The sequence below is a fragment of the Mustela erminea genome, chromosome 1 (genome assembly GCF_009829155.1).
Source record: "Mustela erminea isolate mMusErm1 chromosome 1, mMusErm1.Pri, whole genome shotgun sequence".
NCBI lineage: Eukaryota > Metazoa > Chordata > Mammalia > Carnivora > Mustelidae > Mustela > Mustela erminea.
Window position 1 is genome coordinate 165,803,604 of NC_045614.1, and position 20,989 is coordinate 165,824,592.

The window sequence follows — 20,989 nt, forward strand, 5'->3', positions numbered from 1 at the left end:
CCCAACGACAGGCAGGGAATGTGAGATACACTGTTTCACAGAGGAGTTAACCAAAAGAGGAAAGAAGCTAAAAGCAAGGCCAAGGTCACAGAGCTGATAAATAGGCTAATCAGGATTTGAATCCAAATCATTTGGTTCCAGATACTTCCAATACCTCGCCTTGCCTTTCCTGCTTGAAGCTAACATGATTGTAATGGAGATAACCACGGAGGTAATTCAAAGATGGTTTATCTGGAGCCTAAATTACGCAGATAACGGACTGGAGATTTTAGGCTGCTTTGCAAATTGAGACATTTCACGTTTTGCATGATTTGCAATCACGACCTGAGTGTCACTGAGGAAAAGAACAATATTTCTAAAAATGTCCCTGAATCTGGGTGGCAGCCTTTGGCTCCTGTTTCTCGAATCTGTAATCTAAGAAATGTTTTTTTGAGCCAAGAGTTCCCCCAAATGTTTTCTGTTAAGGAATGTAATCATTCCTCTGAAACCTAGACTTCCTTAATTCTTCCTATGTTGTTATATTTCATATTATTTTCAGCAGGACTAAAGAATCCAAAGTCCTTGGTTCTCCTCCCTAGTGGTGCATTCGGTGTTTTAAGGATGTCAGAAGTGTATTCAGCTACACCTACTCTATCACAGGCTTTCTTTCTTCTTAGTCATCTGAGGTCAGTATGTGAACATTCCTAATATACCTAAACACGCAAATATATAAGACATCATGGTATCATTAATGTTTTAAAAAGATTTATTTATTTGAAGGGGCAGAAGAAGAGGGAGAGAGACACTTAAGCAGACTCCACGCTGAGTGCAGAGCCCAACACAGGGCTTGATCTCAGGACCCTGAGATCACAACCTGAGTCAAAACCAAGAATTGGATGTTCAACGGACTGCGCCACCCTAGAGCCCCATTATTATTAAATTAAAGTGAAACTTCTAGAGGGGTATATTTCTTATCATATGAGATCAGTTTGTTCATGTGAGACCACTTTTCAGGGATGGATCTGTGGGTGTATATATTTTTGTGCTCCAGGGGGGCTATTAAATATCTACTAGGCATTTCTTAAATTTTGCATAAATATGCATGAAGTGTCTTATTCATTAAAGGGTTAACCTGACATAGAAAATTTATCCATGCAAAGCCCTTCCTTTAAGTGGCTTGTTCTGGCATGCTCTCATGGTCTCAGAAGGTAGAGAAAGTTCTTGTCTACTTGTAAGTTCCTGGTAATAGGAAATTCTGTGCAAATGTAAGTGGAGATGTCATATAGAACATGGCTCTTCCCTAGGTCTGGGGAACCACTGCCTGACCCAAAGGCTGACATGTAGAAGGTTCTGGGGAAAAAAAAAAATTGTTGACTAAATGAATGAATGATCCACTAGCTGATCTGGAGGCTTTATCTGCTCTTTCGCTTTTATTAATGGTCTCTACCCCTCAATAATTTGTACTGTTATCAGTGGGGACAAGTTTGAGGACTCCCTTCCCTAATACATGTCAAAAGCATCTAAGTAGTTATAATTTATGCAAAAACATTAATTCAAACAGAAAGAGAGAGCAATTACAGGAGTGAGATTGACAGAGACTGAAGCTGATTGGAGCTCACCTAAAGGACAGAGAGAGGCTAAACCATGATGAGCTAGGACTGGAAGTCCCTGGACCAGTTGATATTCTGGACCAGTGGTTACTCTGTTCAGTTTAGAACAATTCAACAGATACTTATTATGTGTCAGGCACCAGATATTAAGTGCTGGGACTGCTAGGGGTCTGGAATTGAGGAAACAGGGTATACTTATATTTGAACAGTATTTTAGTTACATTTTCAGAAAATATGCTCAATACACAATTCTTCAACTTCCAGAAAACTTTAGTTTAAGTATCTGTAAATTTAAAGTAATGGGGTAAATCTTAAAAAAGTACAATAAATACACAATGTTTCCTCTCTTTCCAGATTTTTTTGACATTCTGTACTATATAATAAATGGGCCTATTGCTTTAAACATACTGAGAATACTGGTTCAAAATTTAAGTAATAATTTAAAAAAAATATGTTAATCCTGTGTCCCCTAATTTTTCTAGTAATACTAAACAAAACTTACATAGATTCCCAAGGAGCTCCAGTCTAACAGAAAAGAAGGACATGGGGAAAAAAATGATTACACAGATTAAGAACCATAATAGAAGATACATAAGCAACAGAAGTGGCCTCCTCTATGAGCAAGAGATAACAGTTTTCGGGTGGCAGTGGGGGGTACAAGGGGGGAAATGTTAACTGAGGATCAGGAAAGAATTCACAGATGTGTGCTTTCGGAACAGGGTTTGGGGCAATAAACAGGCATTTAACCAAAAGCACAAGAGGGGAAGGGATTCCAAGGAAAGGATGGGCATAATGCAAGAACACAAAGGCAGCAGACAGAGTTCTATGTGCAGAGGACTATAGCTGGTTTAGTTTGCTCAAAGTTCCAATGAGAGGCAGTGCATTATGTGAGCAGCAGCTCTTTTTGTAGACAGGGTAGCAGACCGACTTCCGAGCATAATGGCTATGCCCAGCGCATCCTCACACCTTCCCCTCACCAGGACATTATCCCTTGTTTTTTTTTGTTTTTTGTTTTTTTTTCCACTTCTTTCTTCCCAGAAACCAAATTGACTTAGTTTCCTCACTTCTTCTGCACCAGCCAAACTAATCAGGGAAAATCATGTGATATTTTGTTTGCCTTGTTAAGGAGTCAAATCGTATTGCAGAGAACTGATGGGGAAGGGGCGCCTGGGTGGCTCAGTGGCTTAAGCCTCTGCTTTGGCTCAGGTCATGATCTCAGGGTCCTGGGATCGAGCCCCGCATCAGGCTGTCTGCTCAGCGGGGAGCCTGCTTCCCCCTCTCTCTCTGCCTGCTTCTCTGCCTACTTGTGGTCTCTCTCTCTGTCAAATAAATAAAATCTTAAAAAAAAAAAAAAAGAATTGATGGGGAACCAGCAAGTGCTTTTTTAGTAAGGAAATAATTTGGCCACAGTTGTTTAGAAAAAGCAGCAATCCCCATGGTCTTTGCACAGCCTCTCAACATCCCTATGATTCAAGAGATTACAAAGAAAATGATTTTTAAAAAGACTTTATTTATTTTAGAGAGAGAAAGATCACACACGAGAAAGGGGAGAAGGGAGAAAGAATCTCAAGCAGACAGCGCTGAACACAGAGCCTGATGCGGGGCTGTATCTCACAACCCTGAGATCATGACCTGAACCGAAATCAAGAGTCTGATGCTTAACTGATTGTGCCACCCAGGCACCCCAGCCATTTTTTGAAAAAGAAGTAGAAGCTGGAGCACCTGGATGGCTCAGTCATTAAGCATCTGCCTTTGGCTCAGGCCATGATCCCAGGGTTCTGGGATTGAGCCCCACATAGGGCTCCCTGCTCGTCAGGGAGCCTGTTTCTCCGTCTGCTGCTCCCCCCACCCCCTGCTCGTCCTCACTTTCTCTCTCACTCACATCTCTATCTCCCTAATAAATTTAAAAAATAATCTAAAAAGAAAGAAAGAAAGAAGTTGTGGTGTTCTAAGCAAGCTTTGTTAAATGACAATGTAGGACCATATATGCTCAGTGCTTGACACCGAGGAACAACAAGCAACCTAGTTATTTCTTCTTAGCCCTCGCCTCTTAGCACTCGCCGAAACAAAGAAATTGCTCTAGACTAATTGAGTTCACCATACTTTCTTCATTGACTTCCTTCTCCTTCCACTTCTTGAATGTCAACATTGGGCTAGATACGGGTCTGCAAGAAAAGTAGAGGAATGGTAGCGTCTTTCCCTCTTTAGGCCTCCGTGACAGCAAGCGGAGTTACCGGTAGTATGGAAAACCAAAATCCAGGGATCATCTGTCCGTCTTATTTAGGAACTTGTTTTAGCCTTTTCTGTCACCAAACTTCTCTGGCTTTCCCCCTTCTTATTTTGAATATTAGAGTTGTCTTATCAGTTAACATAAGCAGAAATGAAATAATTGAGTTTCACCTGGTTTCTCTCTCCCTCTGGGAGAGGAACTACAGCAGTCAAATTTCCAGAAGGCAAGCAATTAGAAGAGGAAGCTAAGGATAATCAAGATTTTACTGTACATTTATTGTAACTATTAAATTATTTACATTCCTTGACTCCTCCTGGACTGAGCCAGTGTGGTTTGGATGGTAGAAAGGACTCAGGGCAAGGAACCAGGAGGTAGCTCTCTGGATTTCATTCTGGAATTAATTAATTCTGTGTCTTCAGACAAATCATTTCTTTGGGTCTGTCTCCTGATCAGGAAAATGAGGGAGTGTGATTATATCAATGCTTCTCAAGTTGTACTTTGCATCAGATTCACTAGAGGTGGTTCAAAAACACACAGCTTCTCAGACCTGCCTGGAGGATAGAGCGTAGCAGCTGAGCCTGTGGACTCCGCATCAGATTGGCTGGGTTCCCCCTCCTGCCATACCACTTACTTACCTGGGTGACCTTGAGAAAGTTATTCCAATCCTGCAATATCTCATTTTTCTCATTTTTAAGGCAGGGATAACAATAAAACTACCTACTTTATACTGTCCCTGGAAGGGTAAAATGATATAATGCTTTTAAAACAAGTATATTAACTATATCATACTAAGCATTCCACAGATGTTAAAAATTATCATTTGTACAGCCCACAGTATGTTTGTATGATGTGTGTGTGGGGGGTGGAGGGGTTGGTGTTGGGTAGGTGCTCATAAATACCCATCAAATAAATAAGGAAAGCATAACCTAAGTTCGTTTTTTCAATGTAACTTTTTCGTGTGTCCTCAAATCTGAAATTCTTTATCAGCCCCGGAATTACTTTCCCAAGAAGGATAAAGGTAGTTTGAGGGAACTGTTTAAGTGTTATGCTCAATCTTTGCCCTATGCTGACTCTTAGACTGAGAGCCTCATGCTAATTAAAAAAATAATTAAATGATAAAAGTCCCACTAGAGGGGGTGAGCTGAGAGAGGTAGGGAATGCGGCTCTAGGACTGCTGGCAGAACCAGCCTTCCACTATGTAATAATACAATGACTCTCACCTAGGTGTGCATCTCCATTTTATCTCACAAGATGCCGTGGAATTCTCAAAGTCACTGTCATTATTAATGATTTCGAATCACACAAAAAAGCAGTATCTCATTTTTCGTGTTGTTGCCCGAGCAGAAAACAGGACAACGTAACTTTAAAAAAAACCTAGAAAATGTGGGCTATGAAAAATAAAGAGCTAACTTCTATCCCCCATTAACCCACTGATCAAAACATTACACGCACATTGAACTGTGTTTTTACGGTGGTGGTGGTCCCTCGCTAAATATTCAGCTTGTGATTCCCCCTGGTGTTTTTAGTGAGAGGAGTTACCAGTTTAGTAACGGCGGGGAGGAAATCGCCTCGGAATCTCTGGAGGTGGCCTCCTAGAAAGATCGCCGGGAGGGGAGGAGCCCTGATTGTCCTAGAAGAAAAGCATGGCCCCATCCGGGAAGTCAAGGCTTGCCGGGAGGCTGGGTTGGCGGCTCTGGGTCCGGGAGGTGGCAGACGCGGGAGTGGCCAACCGCAGAGCAGGGGCCTGTGTGGGTGGAGGGGGCTCAATGTGTGCAAGTGAAAGGCGCGCCGACAGACGGACACGCGTGGGCTCCGACCTCTCCCCACCTCGCGTGGGTTCGGGGCTCAAACTGCCCAGGGGCCATCCTTGCTTGGCAGGCGCAGCGACCGCCTGAGATCTGCACCACCAACGACCCGCGCCGCTGCTAGCCGGGAGCTCTGGGCCTCGCCGGGCGCGGCAGCCCCTCCCCTCCCGAGCCCGCGCTTCCGCCCGAGACCCGGCGGCGGCCGTGACCGTGGCCGAGCCGCGCCTTCCGCCTGCGCCTGGGAGCTGCCGCCACCCGCCCGCGCCCCTGCGCGCCGCGCCCACAGGCCGCGCCAAGGGGTTGCTCCCGGGCCCAAGGGCCTCGGCCACGCACCAAGAGACCCCCTCGGAGCTGGACACTGGGAGGGGTCGGCCAGTTCCGCGTCGCTCCCGTTCGGGATGGGCCACTCGGCACCTGCGGCCGCTCGGGAACCCGGACTTGGCGGGGCCATGGCCGGCGTCCGGCGCCGCGGCGAGCTGGGAGGGAGAACCGAGTCAGCGGAGGCTCCTTCCTCTCCCAGAGTCGCAGCGACAGAGGAGGGCCCGACCCCCTAGCGCAGACCGGCGGGATCCTCGCGGGGGACCAACTACATCCCAGACCTCCTGCAGCCACCAGCAGGTTGGGGGCGCCAGTACTAGCGCTGTGAGCTCGTAGTGGGACTTTGCCGTTGTCGTCCTAAAGACCATCCGCCGAAGGTGTCTTCCCGCTTAAACAAAGTCTGGCGTGGAAGACGGTTCTCCTTCTTCCCCTTCCTCCCTTCCCCCACTCACTTTAGTTCATCTGTTTCTTGCCATCTTCCCAACAGGGCCAGTGAGCAAAATGAGTGAACCCAAAATGAGTGAACAAGTTAAGATCCTGCAAAGTGTGTGTGTGTGTGTGTGTGTGTGTGAAAATAATGAAAATAAAATCAGAAATACCTGGGTATTTAACAATGACACACACGTTCCCAGCCTGCTAGCAGTCTCGGCTATATCCAAGTAGGGACACATTTTGCACAGTTATAGGAAAAAACTTCACATATACAGGCATCAGTGGCAGCTTGGGGGGTATCCAGGAGCTTTCTTCTCCGCATTTATTTTACTTTTCTGGAGCATATTCATATTCTCATCGAAGCGACTGAAGAAGTAATGCGCTGTTGGGAGACCAGTCCTGAACACAACTGTGGCAGCTTCCCGGGGAGGATGGCCTTTGTCACTTATGTATAGGTCACTCGACTCTCTGCCCAAGATGTGACACGAGGGGACAGGTGCTTGAGGGACTTGGCTGTACGCTACCCTGTGCTCTAATGAATATCCTCACCCCGAGGGAGGACGAATGCTTTTCTTAAGGGTGAGGTGGGCTGCTGAATAGGAAGGTGAAAAACAAACTGAACCTTTAGTGTTTCCTAGACCCCGCCCCAACTCCCACCCATCCCCAGCCTTCACCAAAGTAGCGTCAGATTCCTCTTCACGGTAAAACATCCTCTCCTTCACCTGCGAACCCCTGCATTAAAACGCGGCGGTCAGAGCTGAGTGCAGAAAACAGGCTCTGTGAGAGTCCTTTCGCTACTGCGTAGTCATGGAATATTCTTTTATTCAGGCCTCTTCTAGTTGATTCTAACCGGATTCGGGCTATTGTTCTCCCGACCACCGATAGGGGGCAGCAGATACCCTGCGAAGCCCCGGCAACGATTACGAAGAACGTCCTGCTGTCCCTGGGAATCCGGTGTAATTGAACGTTTGGGGTAGGGGGCACGACCTACCGCCTCTGCGGCCACCGCAGCGGCTCCCGGGGCTCTGGCCTCGGACCCTGGATCCTCCTGGGGACCTTGGGGGCTTCCCTAGGCAAGGAGTGAGCGAAGCTGTCTGTGCAGCCAGCGGTACCTTGTAAACTTAGCGCACAGCATAAATAAATTCTTACCGATGCAAATGTGATTGATAAAATATACAGGTATTTTGAAAGTGTTAGAGAAACTACGGAAGGTTTTGACCGATTTTAAAGTTTTCTCAGAGAATTTAAAATTACGACGACCATAATCTCTTTGGATGGTGGAAGGGGTGGTGGTATTTGTAAATCGCGTTTGAATTTTATAAAGGCTTCTCTCATTTGAAGAAGCTGGGAACTGCTACTGACCCACAGAGTGATCCGTTCACTGTGGTAAAGATTCCGAGGCCATCTAGGAAGGAAAACTGGGAGGTCGCGGCAGTTGGGCCAGGGAGTCTGCGGGCGCGGCCAGACGTCTGCAGCGCAGAGCCATTCCGAGCCATTCCGAGAGCTGCGGGCTGGGGTGGCTGGGATTGGTCCAGACCCGGGGTGATTGGACAGGGGCCGGGTTTTCATGAAAACCTACCGCCCGTGGTAGCCTTGCGTTTGAGTTTTCAGAATCGTCAGAGACTTTAAAGATCTTGTCCGAAGACATGTTTTCTCAGAAATGAACTTTTGTTTTTTTTACACTAAATTAAAAATACATTTGTGGAGCATTGATTTTTTTTCAAGAAAAGAAAAACGCAATGTAAAAATTTAGAGGCTATTATAGTTATCTCTAAATATTTTTTAAATAAAGAAGCAAATGTGAAAAGTCTTCTGAATGAGAAAGCGTATAAGTCTTATGCACAATTAAAAACCCTAATTAATCCTTGAACTATTTACAAAGTAGGGAGGAATTAGTTTTTAATTATAGAATTTATTGTAACACAACGCTAAGATGTTTTCATTGTATTATTAGGAACAAAACCTATTGATAACTACTTTTAATGTATTTTTCCCCCAACACTATAACACTTTCTAGAAATGCAGCTGTGATTACTAAAGAAAGGAAGAATTTCAGTAGCAACTGTCAGAAATTTCATTAGCTTGGAAAGCCCATATCATGATGTAAGAATATAGACTCTCTCCAAGATAATGATAAGTATTAATTACTATAAAATTGGTTGGAAAATATCAAATTTGTAAATTAAGAGGGCTGAAGAAGACTCAAGCGGAGAAGGAAAAGACTAATTTTGGTCCTGGATGGGGACAGAAAGTAGGTAAATCCAGGTAGGAGATTTCCAAACCCGTTTCAAAATCCTATCTTGAGAGAGACCAGAGACCCAGCTGCTTCTTTGGATGGTCAGTCCTAAGATGTCCACCCGGAGGATTGGTTCACCATGGGATCTGGAACACAGGTAGTTCTTTGTGCCTGAAGGTAAACTTGAACAATTTTAAATTTGCCTAATACCAATACTATTTACCTTTAAATGTGTGTATTAAGCAGTTTCACACTGAACATGAAAACAGATTTTGAAGGTGGCAAAAAATGGACCAAGGACCAGCCACAAGAAGTTTCTTTTTAAAAAACTGCCGCAAATTGGCAATAACAAGAAATATCGATAACCTCAACTTTTGAAGCAGTATATTTGTATATTTGTAACACAACTTGGCTTATGTGCATAATGATGATGGCTGTCATTTTGTGTGCCCAAAACAGCTCTATAAGGCAGATACCATTAGTTCCATTTCACGTATAAGAAAACTGAGGTACAAAGAGCTTAAACTACTTGCCTCAGTTGACACAGGTAGTAACTGGAAAGCCGCTTTCTGATTCTAGAACCCAGAGAATTTATGTGCTCTTGCCACAAACCCTGAGGCCAAAATGTATCTGGGCTCTGGAGTGAGCACAAACAGACAAACTCATTTCTATTGCGATTTGAGTGACCAAAACCTAAACTAATAAAACAAAAGGAAAAAAAAAAAACCAACCCTACATCCACAGAGAATCTCAGTCTGGAGTCTCTCTATGCCATAAGATGTATGGAGGTAGTAATGGGAGAGGGAGGAGTTTACAACCTATTGTTAAAAATTTAAAAATCTGGGGCACCTGGGTGTCTCAGCTGTTAAGTGACTGCCTTTGGCTTGGGTCATGATCCCAGGGTCCTGGGATTGAGCCCCACATTAGGCTCCCTGCTACATGGGAAGCCTGCTTCTCCCTTTCCCACTCCCCCTGCTGTGTTCCCTCTTTCACTGTGTATCTGTCAAATAAATAAATAAAATCTTTTAAAGAAAGTAAAAATCTAAACAAATTACTACTGCAGGTTGATGGACTAAAATTCTGCTGGTTTTGCTTTGCCTGGTATTACATGAATACAGAGCTGCGTGGGCAATGTAAAGCAGGAAAATGAATTAACTGTTAATAAATGTAGTTTATCTGCTAGATGATATCTTTACATTATTAGACCGTGGAGGGTTGTAAAAATGATAATAAATATTAAAAAGGAGACTTTGAACATGAAAAAGAACCACTGATACATGGTAAAATCCCATATAATACAGTTAGTTATTCTCTGTCTTAGTTATTAGTCCTGCTACTTAATAGTAGGTCTCTGATAATAAAAATTTTGCTGCATTGGAGGATTTAATACTGCATTTCCAGAAAAGACAAAATGTTGTTATGTGAAGAACGCTAATGTAAATTGGTCATATTTAAATAATCAGCACCATTTATTTAGGCCCTCAAAGGATTGTGGGAAAGGGGTATATTTGGGGATTACAGGTAGCTGGTTTTCCAACATGGTTTCCCGCGATCCTCCTGATTGCTCCCTTTCCTGTATTCCAGCCATGCTCAAATAGTTTAGTCTCAGGACCCCCAAAAGCTTTTGTTTATAAATATTGCATCTATCAATACTCATTGTATTAGGAATCGAAATTGGAGAAATGTTTAAACTATTTATTTGTTACTGACTTATAATAATGATCAGCCCATTACATATTAATACAAATGACTTTTTTTTTAAAGATTTATTTATTTATTTGACAGAGATCTCAAGTAGGCAGAGAGGCACGCAGAGAGAGAGGGAAGCAGGCTCCCTGCTGAGCAGAGAGCCCGATGTGGGGCTCGATCCCAGGACCCTGAGATCATGACCTGAGCTGAAGGCAGAGGCTTAATCCACTGAGCCACCCAGGTGCCCCACAAATGACATATTTTAATGAGAAATAATGATATTCCCTAAAACAAAAAAAATTGAGAAAAAAAGAAAAATGTCTTACATTTTCTAAACACCTTTAATATCTAGCTGGACTTAATATCTAGCTGACTCTAAGCTGCTGGATTTTCACATTTGCTTCCACATTCCATCTCTTGTGATTTGGTGTGTAGTTTGAAGTGTATGAAAATATCTGTCCTCAAAGAAACATATAGTAGGAAAAGGGAGGAGTATTTTAGTAGCTCTTTTCAGACTATTGTGGACATTCTTTGATATTACTCCAAAATTCTTCAAGTGGTAATTTTTTAAAAGTTAGTTGCAATATAGAGTTTAAATCTATATCAATATACTTCTCATATTCTCTTACCTTAATACCCATTGGTCTATTGAATGGACCTTTACCCGTGCAGAATTTGTAACCTCATGCACTGATTCACTGACTTATGCAGATCTTTCAAATGTTGACTGATTTCATCATACAGTATCAAAAACATCATATTCATTTACTTCATCACGGACCTTATTAGAAAAAATTTTACATAACTTTTCCAAAATTCCAATTTTTGCTTGAAACTTCAAATTTTATCATTGGCAAGAAATACTGTTGGTTGTTTTCCTTGAAGTGACAGGCTTGCTTTGTTTATTTCCGAGAAAATGTTTGCCAAATACTCAAGTCTGAATAACCATAGTCTGTCAGTTGTTCTTTCAAATAAAAATGCTACTCTATGACAAAAGTTCAACTTGAACTAGTTCAACTTGAAACTGAATTGTACCAATGCTTTTACTCAAGACAACCATTGTACTGCTGTGTGTAGTGGAAACACTTTATGTATCCCTCCCATTTTGTCTCAGGGAATATTGAGAAGACAAGGCCGAAAGGGTCAGCATTTAATGCAATTAATAATCTTCACTGATTTATCAAAGATGTTCTTGGGGCGCTTGGGTAGCTCAGTCAGTTAAGCGTCTGTCTTCCTCTTGGGTCATGATCCCCAGGGTCCTGGGATGGAGCCCTGGGGTAAGCTCCTTGCTCAGCAGGGAGCCAGCTTCTCCTCCCTCTGCCTACTGCTCCCCCTGCCTGTGCCCGCTCTCTCTCTCTCTCTCTCTCAAATAAATAAATAAATAAAATCTTTAAAAAAGAAGGCATTTTTAAGTGAAAATGACTCTTTTCTTGTCCCCCTCCCCCCTCTTTCATCCCCACCCCCCCTCCTTTTCTCCTCCCCCTTCCCCTTCCTGTCCTTTTGCTCCTCTTCCTCCTTTTTTGCTGCAAGTGTGTGGCAGTGCAGAATGCAGTGACCGCTACCTCAGTTTGGTGCCACTGCCTTGCTCTGTACTGAGCCTACCACAGTTTTACCCACTACCAGTGAAAACATCCACACAGTGAAAAAGGCAAATAACTTTATCAAGAAAATAGGTTTATCTTTACGGAACTCCTGAAATGGTCCCAGGGACCTTCAGGGGTCTGCAGATCCTACTTTGAGAACCACTGCTCCGGAACAGTTGTTTTTCAGATCACTCACTTTTGTCTTCTTTCTATGCTGCCTTATGCTGTTGGTTGTCTTCTGTCTACAAATCTCATCTCCCTGATTAGGAGCCATATCATTGATGTCGTTGTATTCTGACCACTGTCGAAGTGCCTGGTACTTAATACAGTAAAGCTTTATTGATGGTTGGGGCTCCTGCGTGGCTCAGTTGGTTAAGTGACTGCCTTCGGCTCAGGTCATGATCCCAGGGTCCTGGGATCAAGTCCCACATTGTGGTCCCTGCTCGGCAGGGAGTTTGCTTCTCCCTCTGCATGCCCCTCCCCCCCGCCCCTCTGTCTCTCACGCTCATGTGTTCTTTCTCTCAAATAAATAAATAAAAAATATATATTTTTTTCTTTTTTTCTTTTTTTTTAAAGATTTTATTTATTTATTCGACAGAGAGAGAGATCACAAGTAGGCAGAGAGAGAGAGGAGGGAGCAGGCTCCCCGCTGAGCAGAGAGCCCGACGTGGGACTCGATCCCAGGACCCCAAGATCATGACCTGAGCCGAAGGCAGTGGCTTAAACCACTGAGCCACCCAGGCACCCAATAAAATATATTTTTTAAAAAAGATTTTTATTTATTTGACAGACAGAGATCACAAGTAGGCAGAGAGACAGGCAGAGAGAGAGGAAGGGAAGCAGGCTCCCCACTGAGCAGAGAACCCAATGCAGGGCTTGATCCTAGGACCCTGGGATCATGACCTGAGCCGAAGGCAGAGCCTTTAGCCCACTGAGCCACCCAGGTGCCCCAATAAATAAAATCTTTTGAAAAAAGTTTATTGATGATTGATTGACACACTGACAATAGTGGTTCATGCACACGCTTGTGTTATCACAGACCGCATTCTAGTTGGTTTTGATTTTTGCTTATGGTTCTAAGTGAGGACGATGGTTTTGGGGGCATACACTTATTCAGAGGAAGGAAAGGAGCATTTTTCATGAATGTTATAAATTTTTCAAACAGTCCCTGTCACCGGCGGCCATGTTGATTTGTATGCTCTCTCTTAGCCATTCCACCGCTAGTACTCAGGACATGACTTCACAAAACCAGTGAGTAAGAATTCCAGTCCGGTCCGTGATGCGTTTAAAATACTGCAGTCAGGGGCGCCTGGGTGGCTCAGTGGGTTAAAGCCTCTGCCTTCGGCTCGGGTCATGATCCCGGGGTCCTGGGATCGAGCCCCGCATCGGGCTCTCTGCTCAGCGGGGAGCCTGCTTCCTCCTGTCTCTCTGCCTGCCTCTCTGCCTACTTGTGATCTCTGTCTGTCAAATAAATAAATAAAATCTTTAAAAAAAAAATACTGCAATCACTAGCACCACCAGAGGAATGGCTTCTAACAGTAAAGGGCTTGTCCAATTTGTTGGACAAGCTGAAAAGCACAGCTGAGTTTTGGACAGTTCATTAGTTCCACTCCTTTGGGTCATGTGAGACTTTTTAAATATGTGAGGAAATTCTGTTGCCTGCAGTCACAGATCATCTCCTATAAATAGCACAATGCCTGTATTTGGCACCCTTCACACCCTTACTCTTTATTGTTAGAAATTGTGTAGTGGTGGAATCACCCCAAAGCCAGCAAGGGGAAGTGAAATTGTGCAGAAAATTGATTGCTGAGAGTGATACCTCGTTTTCAGTATGGGATCCTACTTCTCTTTTTGTAGATACATTTGCTGAGAATAACTCATCACATGTGTGATGCTGTGGTAATAAAGACAGGCCAAGAAGGTAGGTAAGGATCTACAATATACATTGTTTTAACATGGTTAAGATTGAGATTTGAACTTGCTGAGTAGTAGGTATGTTCAGGCCTCTTCCCCATCAAATAGCCTATCCAGTGTGACTATGTCACTAGTAGTCCTTTCTGGGAGGGGAGATGTCTGATTAAGGGAGCCTCTAGCCACACAGAGAATGTGGCTAATGCCACTGAGGAACTTGATTTTTAATCTTATTTAATTTTAATTTACTTAAATTTAAATTTGAAAACAGAGTCTCAATTTAGTTATAGGAAGGTTTAATTATGTTTGGGAAAACCTGGGTATGTTAACCTACTTTCAACAGCAAATTTCATGAAATCTAAATACCAATCAAGTATTTCCAGTGAAGATTTAGTGACTCAGTTGAGATGTATTGCAAATGTAAAATTCTTATCAAATTTCAGTGATTTCATGTGATAAAAAAAGTAAAATATCTCAATAAATTTTTATACTGATGACATGTTGAAATGGTAATACTTGAATATATTGGGTTATTACAATTTATTTTAACTATTTCCTTTATTTATTCATTTGTTTATTTATTTATGTTATGTAATCTATATGCACAGTGTGGGTCTTGAACTCATGACCCCAAGATCAAGAGTCACATGCTCCACTGACTGAGCTAGCTGGGCGCCCCTATGTTAGATGTTTGCTTTTACTATTTTTATTGTTGTTGCAGTTCAACAAATAATTTGAAGTTACATATGTGCCTCTTATGTTTCCACTGGACCACACTACCCTAGGTCACTTAGGAGACATTACTCACATAGGTAAAATAAGAAGGCAGATAAAAAATTATTATTTTTTTAAAAGACTTTATTTATTCACTTGACACACAGAGATCACAAGTAGGCAGAGAGGCAGGCAGAGAGAGGAGGAAGCAGGCTCCCTGCTGAGTAGAGAGCCGGATGCAGGGCTTGATCCCAGGACCCTGAGATCATGACCTGAGCCGAAGGCAGAGGCTTTAACCCACTGAGCCACCCAAGCACCCCAAAAAGTATTTTTAAAAAAGAAGAAAAGCAGGGGTGGTTGGATGGCTTAGTTAGTTAAGCCTCTTGCCTTTGGCTCAGGTCATGATCTCAGGGTCTGAGGATTGAGTCCCACATTGGACTCCTTGCTTGGCTGGGAGACTACTTCTCTCTCTCCTTCTGCCCCTCCTCCACCTCCCCACTTCTTACTCTCTCTTGCTGTCTCTCTCTTAAATTAAAAACAAAACAAAACAAAAACTCAAAAAAAATTAAGAAAGAAAAGAAATTAATCATGGTCTTCAAACTTAGAAAAAAAATCAATTCACAATTTATAGTCAGCTTTTTTCTCGGTGTATATAAGTGTATGTTATGATTATTCTATAACAGAGTTTAATAACTCTCTTTAATCACTTTATGAATATTTGAGCATTTTCTAATGTATTTTAGAAACTGAATAAATAACTGAATTATTATCCCATTAAGTATTGCCATTATTTATTTTATCAACCCATATTGTGATTGTTCTGACACATAAATTTCTTTTACATTTTTATTATTTGCCTTGGACATTATAAGACTGTGTCCTAAGGAATTGCTGGGTCAAAGGGTAAGAGCATTAAAACTTTGGATATTGAATTGTCAAATTATCAACCAAAAAGATTATATATGAGAGTGCCATTTTTGCAACAAACTTTCCAAAACTGAGTATTATAATTTTAAAAATATCAATTTGAGAGGCAAAAACTTGCTGTTTTATTTCTTTTTTATAATTTATTTATTTTTAATGTAATCTCTGTGCCCAACATGGGGCTTGAACTCATGACCCCGAGAACAAGAGTTGCATGCTCCACTGAGGAAGCCAGCCAGGTATCCCCAAAACTTGCTGTTTTATTTTACATTTTCAATGACTAATGATATTGAATGTTAAAAAATATGTACTAAACAAAAATGTTTCTTTTGACGGCATGTGGCTGGTCGCATGCAACTGTTGATCTCTCGCTTTTGAGGTCGAGCCCCACATTGGGTAGTAGAGATTACTTAAAAAATAAAGAAAAATTAAAATTAAGTAAAAAAGAATCTTTTTTGAATGGTCTATCCATGACCTTTACTTATTTTTTTGGTGCGTAGGCATTTACCTTTTCTTATTATTTGTTCTTATGTTCTTATGGTCAGATATAAGGATATTAAACCATTACCTGCCATTAATCATGAAAGTTATTTTTCTATCTTTACCATTGGCTTTATTGTATTTATAGCAGATGTGCTTTTAATCTTTTTTCTTTGTTGTTTCTTCCTTCTCTACATTATAATCTGATAAATATTTACTTGTATTTTAAAATAGATTTTTATTTACTCACTCTATTTTATATGGGATTGATTTTGGTGTATTTATACCAAAGGTAGAAGATCTAATTTTTTTTTAAAGATTTTATTTATTTGACAGAGATCACAAGTAGGCAGAGAGGCAGGCAGAAAGAGGAGGAAGCAGGCTCCCTACTGAGCAGAGAGCCCAATGAGGGGCTCCATCCCAGGACCCTGAGATCATGACCTGAGCCAAAGGCAGACGCTTAACCCACTGAGCCACCCAGGCCCCCTCTAATTTTTTTTTTTTTTTTCAAATAGTTAATCATTGTTCTACCATCATTTTTAAAAAAATGTTTTTAAAGATTTCATTTATGTAATTGACAGAGAGAGAGACAGTGAGAGAGGGAACACAAGCAGGGACAGTGAGAGAGGGAGAAGCAGGCTTCCCGCTGAACAGGGAGCCCAGTGCAGAGCTAGATCCCAGAACCCTGGGATCAGGGCCTGAGCCCAAGGCAGACGCCTAATGACTGAGCCACGTAGGCACCCCTCTACCATCATTTATTAAATAAGCAATCTTCCCTATTTTTAAATAGTGATAGCTTTCACACATGCTGAATTCTTACCTGTTTTATATAATGGTTATTTCTCTCCCATTCATCTGTTCTTGTTTTCACATGGAGATCTTTTTTTTTTTTTTAAAGATTTTATTTATTTATTTGACAGAGAACACAAGTAGGCAGAGAGGCAGGCAGAGAGAGAGGGAGAGAGAGAAGCAGGCTCTGCACTGAGCAGAGAGCCCGATGCGGGGCTCGATCCCAGGGTCCTGGGATCATGACCTGGGCCGAAGGCAGAGGCTCTAACCTGCTGAGCCACCCAGGCACCCCTCACATGGAGATCTTAATTTATGCAATTTGTAAATTAATCTGGCACGGGGGGGGGGGGGAGACTGACATCTTTGTAACTATCCAATTACTTTAGAGGATAAAAATAAGAGAAGGTTTTATGTATGTGTCCTTTCCAATTGAACTATATAATTTGTTTTGTAGAATATTTGTGACACTTCATAGTTATTTTACTTAAAAAAACCAATAGCTATGTTTTTGAGAAGTACTTGTTGTCATTGTCTAATATTAGGGAATGGATTTTGAATAAAGAGAAGGCAGAAAGAGGGCACTGTGTACATTCCAGATAGGACATCAAGGAAATTAACAACTTACAATGGACTTTCTGAATAAAGAAAAACTAATGAAAGAAGGAAAATGAGAAATAAACTAGGGAACGAATAAGTAAAAACAAAAGTAAAAAAGTAGATTAAGAGCAGATTATGAAAAAGAAAGCCGAATTTGTAAAAGAAAAAGCAAAGGAAGAGAGTAAATGTTTGATGTAAGGTGAACTCATTTATTCATATATTTATTTACTCATTTATTCATTTAAGACAGGCCCAATATGGGGTTTGTACTGGACCCTGAGATCAAGACCTGAGCTGAGATTAAGAGCCAGATACTTGGGGCCTGGGTGGCTCAGTGGGTTAAAGCCTCTGCCTTCAGCTCAGGTCATGATCCTGGGGTTTTGGGATCAGGCCCCGCATTGGTGGGAAGCCTGTTTCCTCCTCTCTCTCTCTCTCTCTCTCTGCGCCTGCCTCTCTGCCTACCTCTCTGCCTACCTCTCTGCCTGTGATCTGTCTGTCAAATAAATAAATAAATAATCTTAAAAAAATAAAAGTCGGATACTTAACTGACTGAGCTACCCAGGCACCCCTAAGCTAAAATAATTTAAACACAAGAAAGTTGGCACAGAGGTATTTTTAATGTTTATGTTAACCCATAAATGAAAAAGAAACTAAAATATAAAGGGGAAAAAGCTTCTGTTTTAGATGCTTCAATTTAATACATTTAAAGAAATAGTTTTCTTGGAAAATGCACACTTTGTTTTTGGAATTTTTTTTTAAACCATGTACCTAGATTTCTATATGTAGTTCATCATTTTGGAGCTTGTTCGTCATACTTTATAATTTAATACCTGAAAATCCCTGGTCTTATTGAAGTAGCTTTTATTTGATAATAGTGAATTGTATTCATTATTTCTGGGCAGCTTTTTACCGTAAGATCTATTCATTTGCAAAAATACCTTATATGGTTAAAAAAGTATACAGACAGAAATTACTAATATTTAAATATATAGGGAAAAATAACAGGATACTCCAAGGCTATGTTTAAAGAAAGGGCAGTGTAGAGTCTGAAATTAGGTGTCCCCACGGAGAATGCAAGAGCAGATTCCCACATTTCTTCCTGAAGGTGGCAGTATTTCAGTGACTAAAACAGTGAGGACAAGAGCTCTCCGAGATCATTGAAGGTGTCATTTTGTGACATGAAAGTCCCTCTAGCAAGACTTTTCTCAGTTTGATTCATATGTCTGTAAGGACACATGCTGCCTGTTGGCTGACCAATGGCTCCCTAGGACGAGGACTTTGGAGAGTAAGGTAGCATCTTATTTGCTCAGATATTGGGGAAAACAAATGTTGGCATTGGAGAGAAATAAAGGAATACATTATTAAATTAGAATATAGAGCAAAGTAGAAAATGTAAAGAGATGAGAAGTAGAATGATGTGTTCTGTGATTGTCAGGTACCCTCTTTACTGAGTGAGTGGCTGTTTAATCCATCTTGTTATTTTTCTTAAGAGACAAGCAAAAATTTCCAAGTGTTTGGTAGTTACAGTGACTATATAAACACAACTTTATTTTTGTCAGTAATTAACACATTGCCAAAAAAAAGTAAGAACATTAACAAATTTTGGAACAAATATATTAACAGTCAAAAGAAAATTACTTTTATGGCCAACAGACACATGAAAAATGCTCAACATCACTGATCATTAGGGAAATGCAAATCAAAACCACAAGGAGATATCACCTCACATCAGTCAGAATGGCTAATCCCGAAAGACAAGAAATGGCAGGTGTTGGAGAGGATGTGGAGTAAAGGGAACCCTTGTGCACTGTTCGCAGGAATGTAAATTGGTGCAGACACTGTGGAAATCAGTATGGAGTTTCTTCAAAAACTTAAAAATAAAATTACCAAATGATTCAGTAATTCCATTGCTGGCTATTACCAACCCACCTCCAAAAAAAAGCCTCCACTAATTTGAAAAGATATGTGTACCCCTATGTTTATTGCAACATCATTTACAGTAGCCAAGATATGGAAGCAATCCAAGTGTCCTTTGATAGATGAACAGAGAAAGAAGAGGTGGTGTATATATACATATATCCCCCACCTCTTCTTCTGGGTAATATTCCATGGAATATTACCCAGCCATAAAAAAGAATGAGATCGCACCATCTGTGACAACATGGATAGACCTCAGGGGTATTTTGCTAAATGAAATAAGTTAAGCAGAGAAAGAGAAATACCATATGATTTCACTTATATGTGGAAAAAAAAACAAAGCAAATAAGCAAATAGAAAAAACTAAATAGACTCTTAAATACAGAGAACAAACTAATAGTTGCCAGAGGGGAACATGGGGGGGGAGCCAAAATAATAAGAGGGGATTAATAATAATAAATAATAAGGAAGATTACAATGTACCAACTTCCAGTTATAGAATAAGTAAGTCACATACATGAAAAGAACAGCACAGGGAAGAGTGGATAATATTGTAATAATGTTGTATGGTTACAGATAGTGACTACACTTATGGTGAGTATTGAGTAATATATAGAGTTGATGAATCAATATGCTGTACACCTGAAACTAATGTAACAAGGTATGTCAATTATACTTCAAAAATAAATAAGTAAATAAATAAATAAATAGATTAATTAATTAAAAAAATCAAATTTACATTTTAAACAGCAAACTTGAAGAGGAGAATGTGTATATGTATTAATTAACATATGGAGAAGTAAACACATAAATAACAGAAGTAAATGTGATAAGCAAAACTGATCTAAAAAAGGAAACACTATTTAATTTTATTGTGGTATTTTAAATAACCAATAAACATTAACAGTATTGTTGTTTAGGGGTTAATTCATTATTCATTCTTATTGGTCAAGACCACATTAAAGTGAATATGGAGTGGCTGACTGATACTTAGTATATCTGGATTATAGTTTGTTTTTTTTTAAAGATTTTATTTATTTATTTGACAGAGAGAGATCCCAAGTAGCAGACAGAGAGAGAGAGGGTGAAGCAGGCTCCCCGCTGAGCAGAGAGCCTGATGCGGGGCTCGATGTGTGGGCTCAATCCCAGAACCCGGAGATCATGACCTGAGCTGAAGGCACAGGCTTATCCACCGAGCCACCCAGACACCACTGGATTATAGTTTTTACAAAGGAATTTGAAGCTGTAAAGCCACAAGGGATGCTGGGAATTGTAGTCCTCTGAAAGTTGTCATCAAGAATGGAAACTGATTTCTTGTAGTTGTAGCAACATGATATTTTATTCAGTTTACATATTTTAAAATTCTCTTGAAAATAAAATATTTCTATTTCAGACTTTTCATCAATTCAGTGTCACCTCAGTAGAATTTTAAGTGCTTTTATGTTTAATTAAACCAGTTTTAGCTTTCCTCTCCTTTCTGCCTCACTAAATAAATTGGGGCAATTTATGTAGATATTCCATTTATGAATACAGTTTCACAAAGTTTTTGCTATTTGTTTCAAGGTCCCAATCTCTGCATTTATAGACACTTTAGGTATATTTTCTCATACATGCTGATCCCTGGTGAATTAATACTGTCTTTTCTTGAATCACAGATGCTACCTTTTTAGTCTATATAATCAATACCTATTAGATTGATGCACACTCTTTTCAGAAGAAACTGCTGTATTAAATTGTTCATCCTTTTTAAACAGCAGTTTTAAGTTCACAGCAAA